The sequence below is a fragment of the Ptychodera flava genome, chromosome 8, assembly GCF_041260155.1.
Source record: "Ptychodera flava strain L36383 chromosome 8, AS_Pfla_20210202, whole genome shotgun sequence".
Classification (NCBI taxonomy): Eukaryota; Metazoa; Hemichordata; class Enteropneusta; family Ptychoderidae; genus Ptychodera; species Ptychodera flava.
Window position 1 is genome coordinate 31585320 of NC_091935.1, and position 20659 is coordinate 31605978.

Genomic DNA, 20659 nt, shown 5'->3' on the forward strand with positions numbered 1-20659 from the left:
GCTAATTTCTAAACTTAGAACGCTATTTAGAAAGTGATAATTATCGTTTTTATCCGATATATCCTTGGAAAAAAATTTTCAACCTAAGGCCCGACTTTCTAAACTTTCTAAACTTCAGCTATTTTCTAAACTTAGAACGCTATTTAGAAAGTGATAATTATCGTTTTTATCCGATATATCCTTGGAAAAAACTTTTCCACTCTAAGCCCGACTTTCTAAACTACAGCTAATTTCTAAACTTAGAACGCTATTTAGAAAGTGATAATTATCGTTTTTATCCGATATATCCTTGGAAAAAAATTTTCAACCTAAGGCCCGACTTTCTAAACTTCTAAACTTCAGCTATTTTCTAAACTTAGAACGCTATTAGAAAGTGATAATTATCGTTTTTATCCGATATATCCTTGGAAAAAAAATTTCAACCTAAGTCCCGACTTTCTAAACTTTCTAAACTTCAGCTATTTTCTAAACTTAGAACGATATTTAGAAAGTGATAATTATCGTTTTTATCCGATATATCCTTGGGAAAAATTTTTCACTCCAAGCCCGACTTTCTAAACTACAGCTAATTTCTAAACTTAGAACGCTATTTAGAAAGTGATAATTATCGTTTTTATCCGATATATCCTTGGGAAACTTTTCACTCCAAGCCCGACTTTCTAAACTACAGCTAATTTCTAAACTTAGAACGCTATTTAGAAAGTGATAATTATCGTTTTTATCCGATATATCCTTGGAAAAAAATTTTCAACCTAAGCCCGACTTTCTAAACTTACAAACTATATTTCTAAACTTAGAACGCTATTTAGAAAGTGATAATTATCGTTTTTATCCGATATATCCTTGGAAAAAAATTTTCAACCTAAGGCCCGACTTTCTAAACTTGCTAAACTTCAGCTATTTTCTAAACTTAGAACGATATTTAGAAAGTGATAATTATCGTTTTTATCCGATATATCCTTGGGAAACTTTTTTCACTCAAGCCCGACTTTCTAAACTACAGCTAATTTCTAAACTTAGAACGCTATTTAGAAAGTGATAATTATCGTTTTATCCGATATATCCTTGGAAAAAATTTCAACCAAGCCCGACTTTCTAAACTACAGCTATTTCTAAACTTAGAACGCTATTTAGAAAGTGATAATTATCGTTTTTATCCGATATATCCTTGGAAAAAAATTTCAACCTAAGTCCCGACTTTCTAAACTTCTAAACTTCAGCTATTTTCTAAACTTAGAACGCTATTTAGAAAGTGATAATTATCGTTTTTATCCGATATATCCTTGGAAACTTTTTTCACTCCAAGCCCGACTTTCTAAACTACAGCTAATTTCTAAACTTAGAACGCTATTTAGAAAGTGATAATTATCGTTTTTATCCGATATATCCTTGGAAAAAAATTATCAACCTAAGCCCGACTTTCTAAACTTTCTAAACTTCAGCTATTTTCTAAACTTAGAACGCTATTTAGAAAGTGATAATTATCGTTTTTATCCGATATATCCTTGGAAAACTTTTTCAACTCCAAGCCCGACTTTCTAAACTACAGCTAATTTCTAAACTTAGAACGCTATTTAGAAAGTGATAATTATCGTTTTATCCGATATATCCTTGGAAAAACTTTTCAACCTAAGCCCGACTTTCTAAACTACAGCTAATTTCTAAACTTAGAACGCTATTTAGAAAGTGATAATTATCGTTTTTATCCGATATATCCTTGGAAAAAAATTTTCACCTAAGCCCGACTTTCTAAACTACAGCTAATTTCTAAACTTAGAACGCTATTTAGAAAGTGATAATTATCGTTTTTATCCGATATATCCTTGGAAAAAACTTTTTCAACCTAAGCCCGACTTTCTAAACTACAGCTAATTTCTAAACTTAGAACGCTATTTAGAAAGTGATAATTATCGTTTTATCCGATATATCCTTGGAAAAATTTTTCAACCTAAGCCCGACTTTCTAAACTACAGCTAATTTCTAAACTTAGAACGCTATTTAGAAAGTGATAATTATCGTTTTTATCCGATATATCCTTGGAAAAAATTTTCAACCTAAGCCCGACTTTCTAAACTACAGCTAATTTCTAAACTTAGAACGCTATTTAGAAAGTGATAATTATCGTTTTTATCCGATATATCCTTGGAAAAAAATTTCAACCTAAGGCCCGACTTTCTAAACTACAGCTAATTTCTAAACTTAGAACGCTATTTAGAAAGTGATAATTATCGTTTTTATCCGATATATCCTTGGAAAAAAATTTCAACCTAAGTCCCGACTTTCTAAACTTTCTAAACTTCAGCTATTTTCTAAACTTAGAACGCTATTTAGAAAGTGATAATTATCGTTTTTATCCGATATATCCTTGGGAAACTTTTTTCACTCCAAGCCCGACTTTCTAAACTACAGCTAATTTCTAAACTTAGAACGCTATTTAGAAAGTGATAATTATCGTTTTATCCGATATATCCTTGACTAGTCCCGACTTTCTAAACTTTCTAAACTTCAGCTATTTTCTAAACTTAGAACGATATTTAGAAAGTGATAATTATCGTTTTTATCCGATATATCCTTGGAAAACTTTTTCACTCCAAGCCCGACTTTCTAAACTACAGCTAATTTCTAAACTTAGAACGCTATTTAGAAAGTGATAATTATCGTTTTTATCCGATATATCCTTGGAAAAAAATTTCAACCTAAGGCCCGACTTTCTAAACTTTCTAAACTTCAGCTATTTCTAAACTTAGAACGCTATTTAGAAAGTGATAATTATCGTTTTTATCCGATATATCCTTGGAAAAAATTTCACCCAAGCCCGACTTTCTAAACTACAGCTAATTTCTAAACTTAGAACGCTATTTAGAAAGTGATAATTATCGTTTTTATCCGATATATCCTTGGAAAAAAATTTTCAACCTAAGCCCGACTTTAACTTTCTAAACTTCAGCTATTTTCTAAACTTAGAACGCTATTTAGAAAGTGATAATTATCGTTTTATCCGATATATCCTTGGAAAAAAATTTTCAACCTAAGGCCCGACTTTCTAAACTTAGCTAAACTTCAGCTATTTTCTAAACTTAGAAAGCTATTTAGAAAGTGATAATTATCGTTTTTATCCGATATATCCTTGGAAAAAAATTTTCAACCTAAGTCCCGACTTTCTAAACTTCAGCTAAACTTCAGCTATTTCTAAACTTAGAACGATATTTAGAAAGTGATAATTATCGTTTTATCCGATATATCCTTGGGAAACTTTTTTCACTCCAAGCCCGACTTTCTAAACTACAGCTAATTTCTAAACTTAGAACGCTATTTAGAAAGTGATAATTATCGTTTTATCCGATATATCCTTGGAAAAAAATTTCACCTCAAAGCCCGACTTTCTAAACTACAGCTAATTTCTAAACTTAGAACGCTATTTAGAAAGTGATAATTATCGTTTTTATCCGATATATCCTTGGAAAAAATTTTCAACCTAAGGCCCGACTTTCTAAACTTTCTAAACTTCAGCTATTTTCTAAACTTAGAACGCTATTTAGAAAGTGATAATTATCGTTTTTATCCGATATATCCTTGGAAAAAAATTTTTCAACCTAAGCCCGACTTTCTAAACTACAGCTAATTTCTAAACTTAGAACGCTATTTAGAAAGTGATAATTATCGTTTTTATCCGATATATCCTTGGAAAAAAATTTCAACCTAAGTCCCGACTTTCTAAACTTTCTAAACTTCAGCTATTTTCTAAACTTAGAACGATATTTAGAAAGTGATAATTATCGTTTTTATCCGATATATCCTTGGGAAACTTTTTCACTCCAAGCCCGACTTTCTAAACTACAGCTAATTTCTAAACTTAGAACGCTATTTAGAAAGTGATAATTATCGTTTTTATCCGATATATCCTTGGAAAAAATTTTCCAATCCAAGCCCGACTTTCTAAACTACAGCTAATTTCTAAACTTAGAACGCTATTTAGAAAGTGATAATTATCGTTTTTATCCGATATATCCTTGGAAAAAAATTTCAACCTAAGCCCGACTTTCTAAACTTTCTAACTTCAGCTATTTTCTAAACTTAGAACGCTATTTAGAAAGTGATAATTATCGTTTTTATCCGATATATCCTTGGAAAAACTTTTTCACTCCAAGCCCGACTTTCTAAACTACAGCTAATTTCTAAACTTAGAACGCTATTTAGAAAGTGATAATTATCGTTTTTATCCGATATATCCTTGGAAAAAAATTTTCAACCTAAGGCCCGACTTTCTAAACTTTCTAAACTTCAGCTATTTTCTAAACTTAGAACGCTATTTAGAAAGTGATAATTATCGTTTTTATCCGATATATCCTTGGGAAAACTTTTTCCACTCCAAGCCCGACTTTCTAAACTACAGCTATTTTCTAAACTTAGAACGCTATTTAGAAAGTGATAATTATCGTTTTTATCCGATATATCCTTGGAAAAAATTTTCAACCTAAGGCCCGACTTTCTAAACTTTCTAAACTTCAGCTATTTTCTAAACTTAGAACGCTATTTAGAAAGTGATAATTATCGTTTTTATCCGATATATCCTTGGAAAACTTTTTTCACTCCAAGCCCGACTTTCTAAACTACAGCTATTTCTAAACTTAGAACGCTATTTAGAAAGTGATAATTATCGTTTTTATCCGATATATCCTTGGAAAAAAATTTTCAACCTAAGTCCCGACTTTCTAAACTTCTAAACTTCAGCTATTTTCTAAACTTAGAACGCTATTTAGAAAGTGATAATTATCGTTTTTATCCGATATATCCTTGGAAAAAAATTTTCAACCTAAGGCCCGACTTTCTAAACTTCAGCTAATTTCTAAACTTAGAACGCTATTTAGAAAGTGATAATTATCGTTTTTATCCGATATATCCTTGGAAAAAATTTTCAACCTAAGCCCGACTTTCTAAACTACAGCTAATTTCTAAACTTAGAACGCTATTTAGAAAGTGATAATTATCGTTTTTATCCGATATATCCTTGGAAAAAATTTCAACCTAATTCCCGACTTTCTAAACTACAGCTATTTCTAAACTTAGAACGCTATTTAGAAAGTGATAATTATCGTTTTTATCCGATATATCCTTGGAAAAAAATTTTCAACCTAAGGCCCGACTTTCTAAACTTTCTAAACTTCAGCTATTTTCTAAACTTAGAAAGCTATTTAGAAAGTGATAATTATCGTTTTTATCCGATATATCCTTGGAAAAAAATTTCAACCTAAACCCCGACTTTCTAAACTACAGCTAATTTCTAAACTTAGAACGCTATTTAGAAAGTGATAATTATCGTTTTTATCCGATATATCCTTGGAAAACTTTTTCCACTCCAAGCCGACTTTCTAAACTACAGCTAATTTCTAAACTTAGAACGCTATTTAGAAAGTGATAATTATCGTTTTTATCCGATATATCCTTGGAAAAAAATTTCAACCTAAGGCCCGACTTTCTAAACTTCAGCTAATTTCTAAACTTAGAACGCTATTTAGAAAGTGATAATTATCGTTTTTATCCGATATATCCTTGGAAAAAAATTTTCAACCTAAGTCCCGACCTTCTCAACTTTCTAAACTTCAGCTAATTTCTAAACTTAGAACGCTATTTAGAAAGTGATAATTATCGTTTTTATCCGATATATCCTTGGAAAAAATTTTTCCACTCCAAGCCCGACTTTCTAAACTACAGCTATTTTCTAAACTTAGAACGCTATTTAGAAAGTGATAATTATCGTTTTTATCCGATATATCCTTGGAAAAAAATTTCAACCTAAGGCCCGACTTTCTAAACTTTCAGCTAATTTTCTAAACTTAGAACGCTATTTAGAAAGTGATAATTATCGTTTTTATCCGATATATCCTTGGAAAAAATTTTCAACCTAAGTCCCGACTTTCTAAACTTTCTAACTTCAGCTATTTTCTAAACTTAGAACGCTATTAGAAAGTGATAATTATCGTTTTATCCGATATATCCTGGGAAAAATTTTTCACACCAAGCCCGACTTTCTAAACTACAGCTAATTTCTAAACTTAGAACGCTATTTAGAAAGTGATAATTATCGTTTTTATCCGATATATCCTTGGAAAAAAATTTCACCTAGCTTTCAAACTTTCTAAACTTCAGCTATTTTCTAAACTTAGAACGATATTTAGAAAGTGATAATTATCGTTTTTATCCGATATATCCTTGGGAAACTTTTTCACTCCAAGCCCGACTTTCTAAACTACAGCTAATTTCTAAACTTAGAACGCTATTTAGAAAGTGATAATTATCGTTTTTATCCGATATATCCTTGGAAAAAAATTTTCAACCTAAGGCCCGACTTTTAAACTTTCTAAACTTCAGCTATTTTCTAAACTTAGAACGCTATTTAGAAAGTGATAATTATCGTTTTTTATCCGATATATCCTTGGAAAAATTTTCAACCTAAGCCCGACTTTCTAAACTACAGCTATTTCTAAACTTAGAACGCTATTTAGAAAGTGATAATTATCGTTTTTATCCGATATATCCTTGGAAAAAAATTTTCAACCTAAGTCCCGACTTTCTAAACTTTCTAAACTTCAGCTATTTTCTAAACTTAGAACGCTATTTAGAAAGTGATAATTATCGTTTTTATCCGATATATCCTTGGAAAAAAATTTCAACCTAAGTCCCGACTTTCTAAACTTTCTAAACTTCAGCTATTTTCTAAACTTAGAACGCTATTTAGAAAGTGATAATTATCGTTTTTATCCGATATATCCTTGAAAAAAATTTCAACCTAAGGCCCGACTTTCTAAACTTCAGCTAAACTTCAGCTATTTCTAAACTTAGAACGCTATTTAGAAAGTGATAATTATCGTTTTTATCCGATATATCCTTGGAAACAATTTTCAACCTAAGGCCCGACTTTCTAAACTACAGCTAATTTCTAAACTTAGAACGCTATTTAGAAAGTGATAATTATCGTTTTTATCCGATATATCCTTGGAAAAAAATTTTCAACCTAAGCCCGACTTTCTAAACTACAGCTAATTTCTAAACTTAGAACGCTATTTAGAAAGTGATAATTATCGTTTTTATCCGATATATCCTTGGAAAAAATTTTCAACCTAAGGCCCGACTTTCTAAACTTTCTAAACTTCAGCTATTTTCTAAACTTAGAACGCTATTTAGAAAGTGATAATTATCGTTTTTATCCGATATATCCTTGGGAAAAATTTTCACTAAAGCCCGACTTTCTAAACTACAGCTAATTTCTAAACTTAGAACGCTATTTAGAAAGTGATAATTATCGTTTTATCCGATATATCCTTGGAAAAAAATTTCAACCTAAGTCCCGACTTTCTAAACTTCAGCTAAACTTCAGCTATTTTCTAAACTTAGAACGATATTTAGAAAGTGATAATTATCGTTTTTATCCGATATATCCTTGGGAAACTTTTTTCACTCCAAGCCCGACTTTCTAAACTACAGCTAATTTCTAAACTTAGAACGCTATTTAGAAAGTGATAATTATCGTTTTTATCCGATATATCCTTGGGAAAAATTTTTCCACTCCAAGCCCGACTTTCTAAACTACAGCTAATTTCTAAACTTAGAACGCTATTTAGAAAGTGATAATTATCGTTTTTATCCGATATATCCTTGGAAAAAAATTTTCAACCTAAGGCCCGACTTTCTAAACTTTCTAAACTTCAGCTATTTTCTAAACTTAGAACGCTATTTAGAAAGTGATAATTATCGTTTTTATCCGATATATCCTGGGAAACTTTTTTCACTCCAAGCCCGACTTTCTAAACTACAGCTAATTTCTAAACTTAGAACGCTATTTAGAAAGTGATAATTATCGTTTTTATCCGATATATCCTTGGAAAAAAATTTCAACCTAAGGCCCGACTTTCTAAACTTTCTAAACTTCAGCTATTTTCTAAACTTAGAACGCTATTTAGAAAGTGATAATTATCGTTTTTATCCGATATATCCTTGGAAAAAAATTTCAACCTAAGTCCCGACTTTCTAAACTACAGCTAATTTCTAAACTTAGAACGCTATTTAGAAAGTGATAATTATCGTTTTTATCCGATATATCCTTGGAAAAAATTTTCACTCCAAGCCCGACTTTCTAAACTACAGCTAATTTCTAAACTTAGAACGCTATTTAGAAAGTGATAATTATCGTTTTTATCCGATATATCCTTGGAAAAAAATTTTCAACCTAAGCCCGACTTTCTAAACTTTCTAAACTTCAGCTATTTTCTAAACTTAGAACGCTATTTAGAAAGTGATAATTATCGTTTTTATCCGATATATCCTTGGAAAAAAATTTTCAACCTAAGTCCCGACTTTCTAAACTTAGCTAAACTTCAGCTATTTTCTAAACTTAGAACGCTATTTAGAAAGTGATAATTATCGTTTTTATCCGATATATCCTTGGAAAAAAATTTCAACCTAAGGCCCGACTTTCTAAACTTTCTAAACTTCAGCTATTTTCTAAACTTAGAACGCTATTTAGAAAGTGATAATTATCGTTTTTATCCGATATATCCTTGGAAAACTTTTTTCACTCAAGCCCGACTTTCTAAACTACAGCTAATTTCTAAACTTAGAACGCTATTTAGAAAGTGATAATTATCGTTTTTATCCGATATATCCTTGGAAAAAATTTTCAACCTAAGGCCCGACTTTCTAAACTTGCTAAACTTCAGCTATTTTCTAAACTTAGAACGCTATTTAGAAAGTGATAATTATCGTTTTTATCCGATATATCCTTGGAAAAAAATTTCAACCTAAGCCCGACTTTCTAAACTACAGCTATTTTCTAAACTTAGAACGCTATTTAGAAAGTGATAATTATCGTTTTTATCCGATATATCCTTGGAAAAAATTTTCACTCCAAGCCCGACTTTACTTTCTAAACTACAGCTAATTTCTAAACTTAGAACGCTATTTAGAAAGTGATAATTATCGTTTTATCCGATATATCCTTGGAAAAAAATTTCAACTTAAGTCCCGACTTTCTAAACTTTCTAAACTTCAGCTATTTTCTAAACTTAGAACGCTATTTAGAAAGTGATAATTATCGTTTTTATCCGATATATCCTTGGAAAAAAATTTCAACCTAAGTCCCGACTTTCTAAACTTCAGCTAAACTTCAGCTAATTTCTAAACTTAGAACGCTATTTAGAAAGTGATAATTATCGTTTTTATCCGATATATCCTTGGGAAACTTTTTCACTCCAAGCCCGACTTTCTAAACTACAGCTATTTCTAAACTTAGAACGCTATTTAGAAAGTGATAATTATCGTTTTTATCCGATATATCCTTGGAAAAAATTTTCAACCTAAGCCCGACTTTCTAAACTACAGCTATTTCTAAACTTAGAACGCTATTTAGAAAGTGATAATTATCGTTTTTATCCGATATATCCTTGGAAAAAAATTTTCAACCTAAGGCCCGACTTTCTAAACTTTCTAAACTTCAGCTATTTTCTAAACTTAGAACGCTATTTAGAAAGTGATAATTATCGTTTTATCCGATATATCCTTGGAAAAAAATTTCAACCTAAGGCCCGACTTTCTAAACTACAGCTAATTTCTAAACTTAGAACGCTATTTAGAAAGTGATAATTATCGTTTTTATCCGATATATCCTTGGAAAAAAATTTTCAACCTAAGGCCCGACTTTCTAAACTTTCTAAACTTCAGCTATTTTCTAAACTTAGAACGCTATTAGAAAGTGATAATTATCGTTTTTATCCGATATATCCTTGGAAAAAAATTTCAACCTAAGTCCCGACTTTCTAAACTTGCTAAACTTCAGCTATTTTCTAAACTTAGAACGATATTTAGAAAGTGATAATTATCGTTTTTATCCGATATATCCTTGGGAAACTTTTTCCACTCCAAGCCCGACTTTCTAAACTACAGCTAATTTCTAAACTTAGAACGCTATTAGAAAGTGATAATTATCGTTTTTATCCGATATATCCTTGGAGAAACTTTTCAACCTAAGCCCGACTTTCTAAACTACAGCTATTTCTAAACTTAGAACGCTATTTAGAAAGTGATAATTATCGTTTTTATCCGATATATCCTTGGAAAAAAATTTCAACCTAAGGCCCGACTTTCTAAACTTTCTAAACTTCAGCTATTTCTAAACTTAGAACGCTATTTAGAAAGTGATAATTATCGTTTTTATCCGATATATCCTTGGAAAAATTTTTCAACCTAAGCCCGACTTTCTAAACTACAGCTAATTTCTAAACTTAGAACGCTATTTAGAAAGTGATAATTATCGTTTTTATCCGATATATCCTTGGAAAAAAATTTTCAACCTAAGGCCCGACTTTCTAAACTTTCTAAACTTCAGCTATTTTCTAAACTTAGAACGCTATTTAGAAAGTGATAATTATCGTTTTTATCCGATATATCCTTGGAAAAAATTTTCACTCCAAGCCCGACTTTCTAAACTACAGCTATTTCTAAACTTAGAACGCTATTTAGAAAGTGATAATTATCGTTTTTATCCGATATATCCTTGGAAAAAAATTTTCACCTAAGCCCGACTTTCTAAACTACAGCTATTTTCTAAACTTAGAACGCTATTTAGAAAGTGATAATTATCGTTTTTATCCGATATATCCTTGGAAAAAAATTTTCAACCTAAGCCCGACTTTCTAAACTTTCTAAACTTCAGCTATTTTCTAAACTTAGAACGCTATTTAGAAAGTGATAATTATCGTTTTTATCCGATATATCCTTGGGAAAACTTTTTCCACTCCAAGCCCGACTTTCTAAACTACAGCTAATTTCTAAACTTAGAACGCTATTTAGAAAGTGATAATTATCGTTTTTATCCGATATATCCTTGGAAAAAAATTTCAACCTAAGGCCCGACTTTCTAAACTTTCTAAACTTCAGCTATTTCTAAACTTAGAACGATATTTAGAAAGTGATAATTATCGTTTTATCCGATATATCCTTGGAAAAATTTTTCACTCCAAGCCCGACTTTCTAAACTACAGCTAATTTCTAAACTTAGAACGCTATTTAGAAAGTGATAATTATCGTTTTTATCCGATATATCCTTGGGAAAAAATTTCAACCCAAGCCCGACTTTCTAAACTACAGCTATTTCTAAACTTAGAACGCTATTTAGAAAGTGATAATTATCGTTTTTATCCGATATATCCTTGGAAAAAACTTTTCAACTCCAAGCCCGACTTTCTAAACTACAGCTAATTTCTAAACTTAGAACGCTATTTAGAAAGTGATAATTATCGTTTTTATCCGATATATCCTTGGAAAAAATTTCAACCTAAGGCCCGACTTTCTAAACTTTCTAACTTCAGCTAATTTCTAAACTTAGAACGCTATTTAGAAAGTGATAATTATCGTTTTTATCCGATATATCCTTGGAAAAAAATTTTCAACCTAAGTCCCGACTTTCTAAACTTTCTAAACTTCAGCTATTTTCTAAACTTAGAACGATATTTAGAAAGTGATAATTATCGTTTTTATCCGATATATCCTTGGAAAAAATTTCACTCCAAGCCCGACTTTCTAAACTACAGCTAATTTCTAAACTTAGAACGCTATTTAGAAAGTGATAATTATCGTTTTTATCCGATATATCCTTGGAAAAAAATTTCAACCTAAGGCCCGACTTTCTAAACTTTCTAAACTTCAGCTATTTTCTAAACTTAGAACGCTATTTAGAAAGTGATAATTATCGTTTTTATCCGATATATCCTTGGAAAAAATTTTCACCTAAAGCCCGACTTTCTAAACTACAGCTAATTTCTAAACTTAGAACGCTATTTAGAAAGTGATAATTATCGTTTTTATCCGATATATCCTTGAAAAAAATTTTCAACCTAAGGCCCGACTTTCTAAACTTTCTAAACTTCAGCTATTTCTAAACTTAGAACGCTATTTAGAAAGTGATAATTATCGTTTTTATCCGATATATCCTTGGAAAAAAATTTCAACCTAAGGCCCGACTTTCTAAACTTTCTAAACTTCAGCTATTTTCTAAACTTAGAACGCTATTTAGAAAGTGATAATTATCGTTTTTATCCGATATATCCTTGAAAAAAATTTTCAACCTAAGTCCCGACTTTCTAACTTTCTAAACTTCAGCTATTTTCTAAACTTAGAACGATATTTAGAAAGTGATAATTATCGTTTTTATCCGATATATCCTTGGGAAACTATTTTCACACCAAGCCCGACTTTCTAAACTACAGCTAATTTCTAAACTTAGAACGCTATTTAGAAAGTGATAATTATCGTTTTTATCCGATATATCCTTGGAAAAAATTTTCACTCCAAGCCCGACTTTCTAAACTACAGCTAATTTCTAAACTTAGAACGCTATTTAGAAAGTGATAATTATCGTTTTTATCCGATATATCCTTGGAAAAAAATTTCAACCTAAGGCCCGACTTTCTAAACTTTCTAAACTTCAGCTATTTTCTAAACTTAGAACGCTATTTAGAAAGTGATAATTATCGTTTTTATCCGATATATCCTTGGAAAAACTTTTTCACTCCAAGCCCGACTTTCTAAACTACAGCTAATTTCTAAACTTAGAACGCTATTTAGAAAGTGATAATTATCGTTTTTATCCGATATATCCTTGGAAAAAAATTTCAACCTAAGTCCCGACTTTCTAAACTTCTAAACTTCAGCTATTTTCTAAACTTAGAACGATATTTAGAAAGTGATAATTATCGTTTTATCCGATATATCCTTGGAAAAAAAATTTCAACCTAAGCCCGACTTTCTAAACTTCAGCTAAACTTCAGCTATTTCTAAACTTAGAACGCTATTTAGAAAGTGATAATTATCGTTTTTATCCGATATATCCTTGGGAAACTTTTTTCACTCAAGCCCGACTTTCTAAACTACAGCTATTTTCTAAACTTAGAACGCTATTTAGAAAGTGATAATTATCGTTTTTATCCGATATATCCTTGGAAAAAATTTTCAACTAAGGCCCGACTTTCTAAACTACAGCTATTTCTAAACTTAGAACGCTATTTAGAAAGTGATAATTATCGTTTTTATCCGATATATCCTTGGAAAAAAATTTTCAACCCAAGTCCCGACTTTCTAAACTTTCTAAACTTCAGCTAATTTCTAAACTTAGAACGCTATTTAGAAAGTGATAATTATCGTTTTTATCCGATATATCCTTGGGAAAATTTTTCACTCCAAGCCCGACTTTCTAAACTTCAGCTAATTTCTAAACTTAGAACGCTATTTAGAAAGTGATAATTATCGTTTTTATCCGATATATCCTTGGAAAAAAATTTCAACCTAAGTCCCGACTTTCTAAACTTTCTAAACTTCAGCTATTTTCTAAACTTAGAACGCTATTTAGAAAGTGATAATTATCGTTTTTATCCGATATATCCTTGGAAAAAAATTTCAACCTAAGTCCCGACTTTCTAAACTTTCTAAACTTCAGCTATTTTCTAAACTTAGAACGATATTTAGAAAGTGATAATTATCGTTTTATCCGATATATCCTTGGGAAACTTTTTTCACTCCAAGCCCGACTTTCTAAACTACAGCTAATTTCTAAACTTAGAACGCTATTTAGAAAGTGATAATTATCGTTTTTATCCGATATATCCTTGGAAAAATTTTTCAACCTAACGCCCGACTTTCTAAACTACAGCTAATTTCTAAACTTAGAACGCTATTTAGAAAGTGATAATTATCGTTTTTATCCGATATATCCTTGGAAAAAAATTTCACAACCTAAGCCCGACTTTCTAAACTACAGCTAATTTCTAAACTTAGAACGCTATTTAGAAAGTGATAATTATCGTTTTTATCCGATATATCCTTGGAAAAAAATTTCAACCTAAGTCCCGACTTTCTAAACTTTCTAAACTTCAGCTATTTTCTAAACTTAGAACGCTATTTAGAAAGTGATAATTATCGTTTTTATCCGATATATCCTTGGGAAACATTTTCATCCAAGCCCGACTTTCTAAACTACAGCTAATTTCTAAACTTAGAACGCTATTTAGAAAGTGATAATTATCGTTTTTATCCGATATATCCTTGGAAAAAATTTCAACCTAAGTCCCGACTTTCTAAACTACAGCTAATTTCTAAACTTAGAACGCTATTTAGAAAGTGATAATTATCGTTTTTATCCGATATATCCTTGGAAAAAAATTTTCAACCTAAGTCCCGACTTTCTAAACTTTCTAAACTTCAGCTATTTTCTAAACTTAGAACGCTATTTAGAAAGTGATAATTATCGTTTTTATCCGATATATCCTTGGGAAACTTTTTTCACTCCAAGCCCGACTTTCTAAACTACAGCTAATTTCTAAACTTAGAACGCTATTTAGAAAGTGATAATTATCGTTTTTATCCGATATATCCTTGGAAAATTTTTTCACTCCAAGCCCGACTTTCTAAACTACAGCTAATTTCTAAACTTAGAACGCTATTTAGAAAGTGATAATTATCGTTTTTATCCGATATATCCTTGGAAAAATTTTTCCACTCCAAGCCCGACTTTCTAAACTACAGCTAATTTCTAAACTTAGAACGCTATTTAGAAAGTGATAATTATCGTTTTTATCCGATATATCCTTGGAAAAAAATTTCAACCTAAGGCCCGACTTTCTAAACTTGCTAAACTTCAGCTATTTTCTAAACTTAGAACGCTATTTAGAAAGTGATAATTATCGTTTTTATCCGATATATCCTTGGGAAAATTTTTCACCTCCAAGCCCGACTTTCTAAACTACAGCTATTTTCTAAACTTAGAACGCTATTTAGAAAGTGATAATTATCGTTTTTATCCGATATATCCTTGGGAAAACTTTTTCACTCCAAGCCCGACTTTCTAAACTACAGCTAATTTCTAAACTTAGAACGCTATTTAGAAAGTGATAATTATCGTTTTTATCCGATATATCCTGGGAAAACTTTTTCCACTCCAAGCCCGACTTTCTAAACTACAGCTATTTTCTAAACTTAGAACGCTATTTAGAAAGTGATAATTATCGTTTTTATCCGATATATCCTTGGAAAAAAATTCAACCTAAGGCCCGACTTTCTAAACTACAGCTATTTCTAAACTTAGAACGCTATTTAGAAAGTGATAATTATCGTTTTTATCCGATATATCCTTGGAAAAAAATTTCACTCCAAGCCCGACTTTCTAAACTACAGCTAATTTCTAAACTTAGAACGCTATTTAGAAAGTGATAATTATCGTTTTTATCCGATATATCCTTGGAAAAAATTATCAACCTAAGTCCCGACTTTCTAAACTTTCTAAACTTCAGCTATTTTCTAAACTTAGAACGCTATTTAGAAAGTGATAATTATCGTTTTTATCCGATATATCCTTGGAAAACTTTTTCACTCCAAGCCCGACTTTCTAAACTACAGCTAATTTCTAAACTTAGAACGCTATTTAGAAAGTGATAATTATCGTTTTTATCCGATATATCCTTGGAAAAAAATTTCAACCTAAGGCCCGACTTTCTAAACTTTCTAAACTTCAGCTATTTTCTAAACTTAGAACGCTATTTAGAAAGTGATAATTATCGTTTTTATCCGATATATCCTTGGGAAACTTTTCACCCAAGCCCGACTTTCTAAACTACAGCTATTTCTAAACTTAGAACGCTATTTAGAAAGTGATAATTATCGTTTTTATCCGATATATCCTTGGAAAAAAATTTCAACCTAAGTCCCGACTTTCTAAACTTTCTAAACTTCAGCTATTTCTAAACTTAGAACGCTATTTAGAAAGTGATAATTATCGTTTTTATCCGATATATCCTTGGAAAAAAATTTCAACCTAAGGCCCGACTTTCTAAACTTTCTAAACTTCAGCTATTTTCTAAACTTAGAACGCTATTTAGAAAGTGATAATTATCGTTTTTATCCGATATATCCTTGGAAAAAAATTTCAACCTAAGTCCCGACTTTCTAAACTTTCTAAACTTCAGCTATTTCTAAACTTAGAACGCTATTTAGAAAGTGATAATTATCGTTTTTATCCGATATATCCTTGGAAAACTTTTTCAACTCCAACCCCGACTTTCTAAAGTACAGCTATTTCTAAACTTAGAACGCTATTTAGAAAGTGATAATTATCGTTTTTATCCGATATATCCTTGGAAAAAAATTTCAACCTAAGGCCCGACTTTCTAAACTTTCTAAACTTCAGCTATTTTCTAAACTTAGAACGCTATTTAGAAAGTGATAATTATCGTTTTTATCCGATATATCCTTGGAAAAAATTTTTCAACCTAAGCCCGACTTTCTAAACTACAGCTAATTTCTAAACTTAGAACGCTATTTAGAAAGTGATAATTATCGTTTTTATCCGATATATCCTTGGAAAAAAATTTTCAACCTAAGGCCCGACTTTCTAAACTTTCTAAACTTCAGCTATTTTCTAAACTTAGAACGCTATTTAGAAAGTGATAATTATCGTTTTTATCCGATATATCCTTGGAAAAAAATTTTCAACCTAAGTCCCGACTTTCTAACTTTCTAACTTCAGCTAATTTCTAAACTTAGAACGCTATTTAGAAAGTGATAATTATCGTTTTTATCCGATATATCCTTGGAAAAAAATTTTCAACCTAAGTCCCGACTTTCTAAACTTTCTAAACTTTAGCTAATTTCTAAACTTAGAACGCTATTTAGAAAGTGATAATTATCGTTTTTATCCGATATATCCTTGGGAAACTTTTTTGACTCCAAGCCCGACTTTCTAAACTACAGCTAATTTCTAAACTTAGAACGCTATTTAGAAAGTGATAATTATCGTTTTTATCCGATATATCCTTGGAAAAAATTTCCACCCAAGTCCCGACTTTCTAAACTTAGCTAAACTTCAGCTATTTTCTAACTTAGAACGCTATTTAGAAAGTGATAATTATCGTTTTTATCCGATATATCCTTGGAAAAATTTTTCAACTCCAAGCCCGACTTTCTAAACTACAGCTAATTTCTAAACTTAGAACGCTATTTAGAAAGTGATAATTATCGTTTTTATCCGATATATCCTTGGAAAAAACTTTTTCCACTCCAAGCCCGACTTTCTAAACTACAGCTAATTTCTAAACTTAGAACGCTATTTTGAAAGTGATAATTATCGTTTTTTTGCCGTGTTTATCGTTTTTAGCTAGTTTAGCCCCCATAGGGAATACACGTAGTTTAGAAATGGCTTTCAGGAAAAGACACAATTCCGCACCTAACTCCTAAAACGCTTAGGTTCGCGTCTAGATCTCCGGTGCTCGACCTTTCGGTCGAAGGTCGGGCGGTCTGGAGAGCTCAATCGAGCCCCATAATCGTCATACCGATAGGGCGATTGATCACGCTCCCTGTAAGTTCTGCAAGGGGAGCGATGACGTCTACCCTCAAAACGCTGAGGCGGAAAATCATTACGACGTAAGCCTCGGCTGGAGCGAGAGATATAATTCGGACTAGAACGTCGCTTCGGAGATCTTGCGCGGCGTAAGTCCTGCCTAACTTCATCGTTAGGTTTGCCTACACTAGGTACCGTGACCTCTGGGGTTTCCTTGGTACTACTGTCGGACATATCGATCGTTCTCCCTGAACCTGAACCACTTACCTTATCCGCCTGACCAATCGTCGAGTCTTCCCAATTCCGGGAAGCCGACTGCCGGTCGGAGGGATCAATATTTTCGTTGGTCAGAGTCATAGGAACTTCACCGTCATCTGAACCAACGATTCTGCGTTCCGAACTTGCTAGCGTAGATGGAGAATTCACCGATCGTTGGCTAGCGAACGCAGTGGGAGAAGAAATATTGTTCCAATCGAATTCAGACCAATTATGACAAATGTCACAAGTATTGGACCGATTACAAGCGCGGCAAAGATGACACTTATCGTGCCGATCGAGGTTCGACATTTCATGTCCGCAAACACCCTCACGTCGGACTTGCAAGCTCATGACGTAAATAATAACGAGAAAGCTGGCCGACGAAACGAAAAGAAAAAAACAAGAATGGCGATTGGGAAAAACGATACGCCTGATAACCCAAAAGGCGGGAAAGGCACCAATCGCCGGAAAGACAAACAAGAACAAAGTCTTCAAAGAAGAACAAAGGCGATGTAAAGAACACAAAAAACGGCACAACAATAGTGAAGATACACTTAGCTGTCTAGTGAGTTCCCGAAAAAAACACCGAAAAGCGATCTAGAGTGGATAAAATCCAAGCGGAAGCGAGAGCTTCTTCAATACACGTCCAAGTGTAATGAGCGCAGAGAAAAAACTGGTGTATCGTGGGTAATTATTCATAGACCAAGGGGGTGTAAGGCGAGATTTAAAGATCTTATCTGCGGTTAGAGAAGAAGTCCTATAAGTACAAACAGGTAGGTAATTGGTGACAGAAATACAGTATCTGGCTAAAGTTCATGCCATTATCCAATCTAGCGATTGTGCAGTCACATGGTGATTGGTGATTGGAATGCCAGCAATGGTTCATCTCTATGTGGTACATCTTTACAAAGTTTTTATAATGATTATACAGTTATCATATTTCTGACAAACTCTTTTTGAAAGATGATTCCTTTACTTATGTTGGTGACATTCATGAACAGGTACCATGCCATGGCTTGACCATTGTATTTCTACTCAAAGTAATGCTCACCAATGTATCGATTCAATGTCTGTGTTGTATGATGTGATCTCTTCAGATCATCTTCCAGTCAGCACAGTTTTTAATACCGGTACTTTACCTGCATGTAAAAACATGGAAACTACAAAAATGCAGTATTCAGAAAAAAGTTTCACATGGTTAAAGGTAAACTTAGTAAGCAGCGTAGTGCATATCTTGATATTTCTGATATGCTTCTCTGTGGTATTAGATTCCAACTGATAGTCTTTGCTGTAAAGATATGCATTGCCATAACGGTGGCCATGTCCAAAGTATTTCTAGTTTTTATTATATCATTGATAGTTTGCATTCTCACAATAATTCCGAGTGTACTGTGCCAGGCTGGTACGATGAATTAAAACGTATCCATTCCATTGCTCGAGACACTTTCAAACTGTGGCAAGAGTGTGGTAAACCTATAGGTATTGGCCTTTATTTGACTTTAAGCCCAGACACATGGGGGCCGTTTTAAATATGCTCTGAGAAGTTGTCACAATGAGGAACAAATCAAAGCTGATGCAGCTGCTGAAAGCTTGTACATTGGTAACAACAATAAATTTTGGCAGTCAGTTCATAGAATGAATGGAAAGCAGCCACTGCAGTGGTGATGAAAATATCGCAGAACTGTGGGGAAATTATTTCAGTGATCTATTCAATATACTTCCACACAACAATAGACAGGGATTATAAGATTGATAGCTGTAATTTAGATTGTACTGTTTTTGTTTCACCTTGCAAAGTTAATAAGCGCCATTGACAAACTGCAACAAGGGAAATCAGCAGGACCCAACTCTGTCTTCTCCAAATTGAGCATTCCCTATATGCAAGTGACATGTTTGTACTGTTGAGTATGTGCTTTACATCGATGATAATTCACAATGTGTATCCTCAAAGATTATCTGACATTTTGTTGGTTCGACCCAGTTATAAGAACAATATTAGTGATAAAAATAACTATTGTCCAATTGCGTCATCTTCTACAGGAACTTCCCCTATTATAAAAATACCGCCAACTTATCGTAAATCCTTGCAAATGTAAAAAAGCCACGCTACTGATCAGACGTGCCTTGTTTTGGTCCCAGAATCCCATGATTTTGTCATGTGTCAGGCGTTCATTGTGATTGAATCTTGCATATGATGTCTGTGAATATATAGCGACTAAACTTGACAGGTGCAGCAAACGGAGCTATTAATCGGAAAAGCTTTTCCGGAAGCATTTTTTGAGGGCAGGGGAAATTTTAATTTTACTAGGGCAGGGGACATATTTGTAGGTGGCAGGGGAGCAAATTTGTTTTTTTTTGTCAGGCAGGGCAGATATTGGTTGATTGTCCTGGGGACAGGGCTTTGCGAAAAACGAGGAGAGGGGAAGCTACTTTTAAAACGGGGACAGGGAAATTTCAGCCATGGTGTTTCCGGGATGGGGACACAGGGCAAGTACTTATACCTTTTAAAGGTTACCCAGACTACTTAGCCTATCTATTGACCCCACATCTCACTCAATATGTACTGCGAGATGGAAACCAAATAGAAGGCCACTGCAGTATGTTTCTGCATGGGAATGTTAATTTTCAGGGGAATTTTTTTCTCAGGGCAGGGGAAAATCGACAGGTTTTTTCACCACAGGAGCTTCAAACATTCACAGTGGGGAGGGGAAACAGGCAAAAATATGTGGGGAGCGGGTAAAAATGAACTTTGAGTGTGGCAGGGTAAGTCGAAAAATTTTCAGTGGCAGGGCAAATTATGAACAGCTAATTAATTACCCTCTTGACTTAAAATTAGTCAGTTCACATTACTTGTCATGTACAATATATCTTTAATCATAGTAAGGACCCATTTAAAAGTGCATTGTTCGTTGGCTGCACCTGACTTGAGTCGAAAACAAACTGAAAAAAATGTTCCGTCTCTTGTCGCAGACCGCATGTGTTTCAAAATAAGTTCCCTGTAGGACCATTTGACCCCTCTTTGCATAT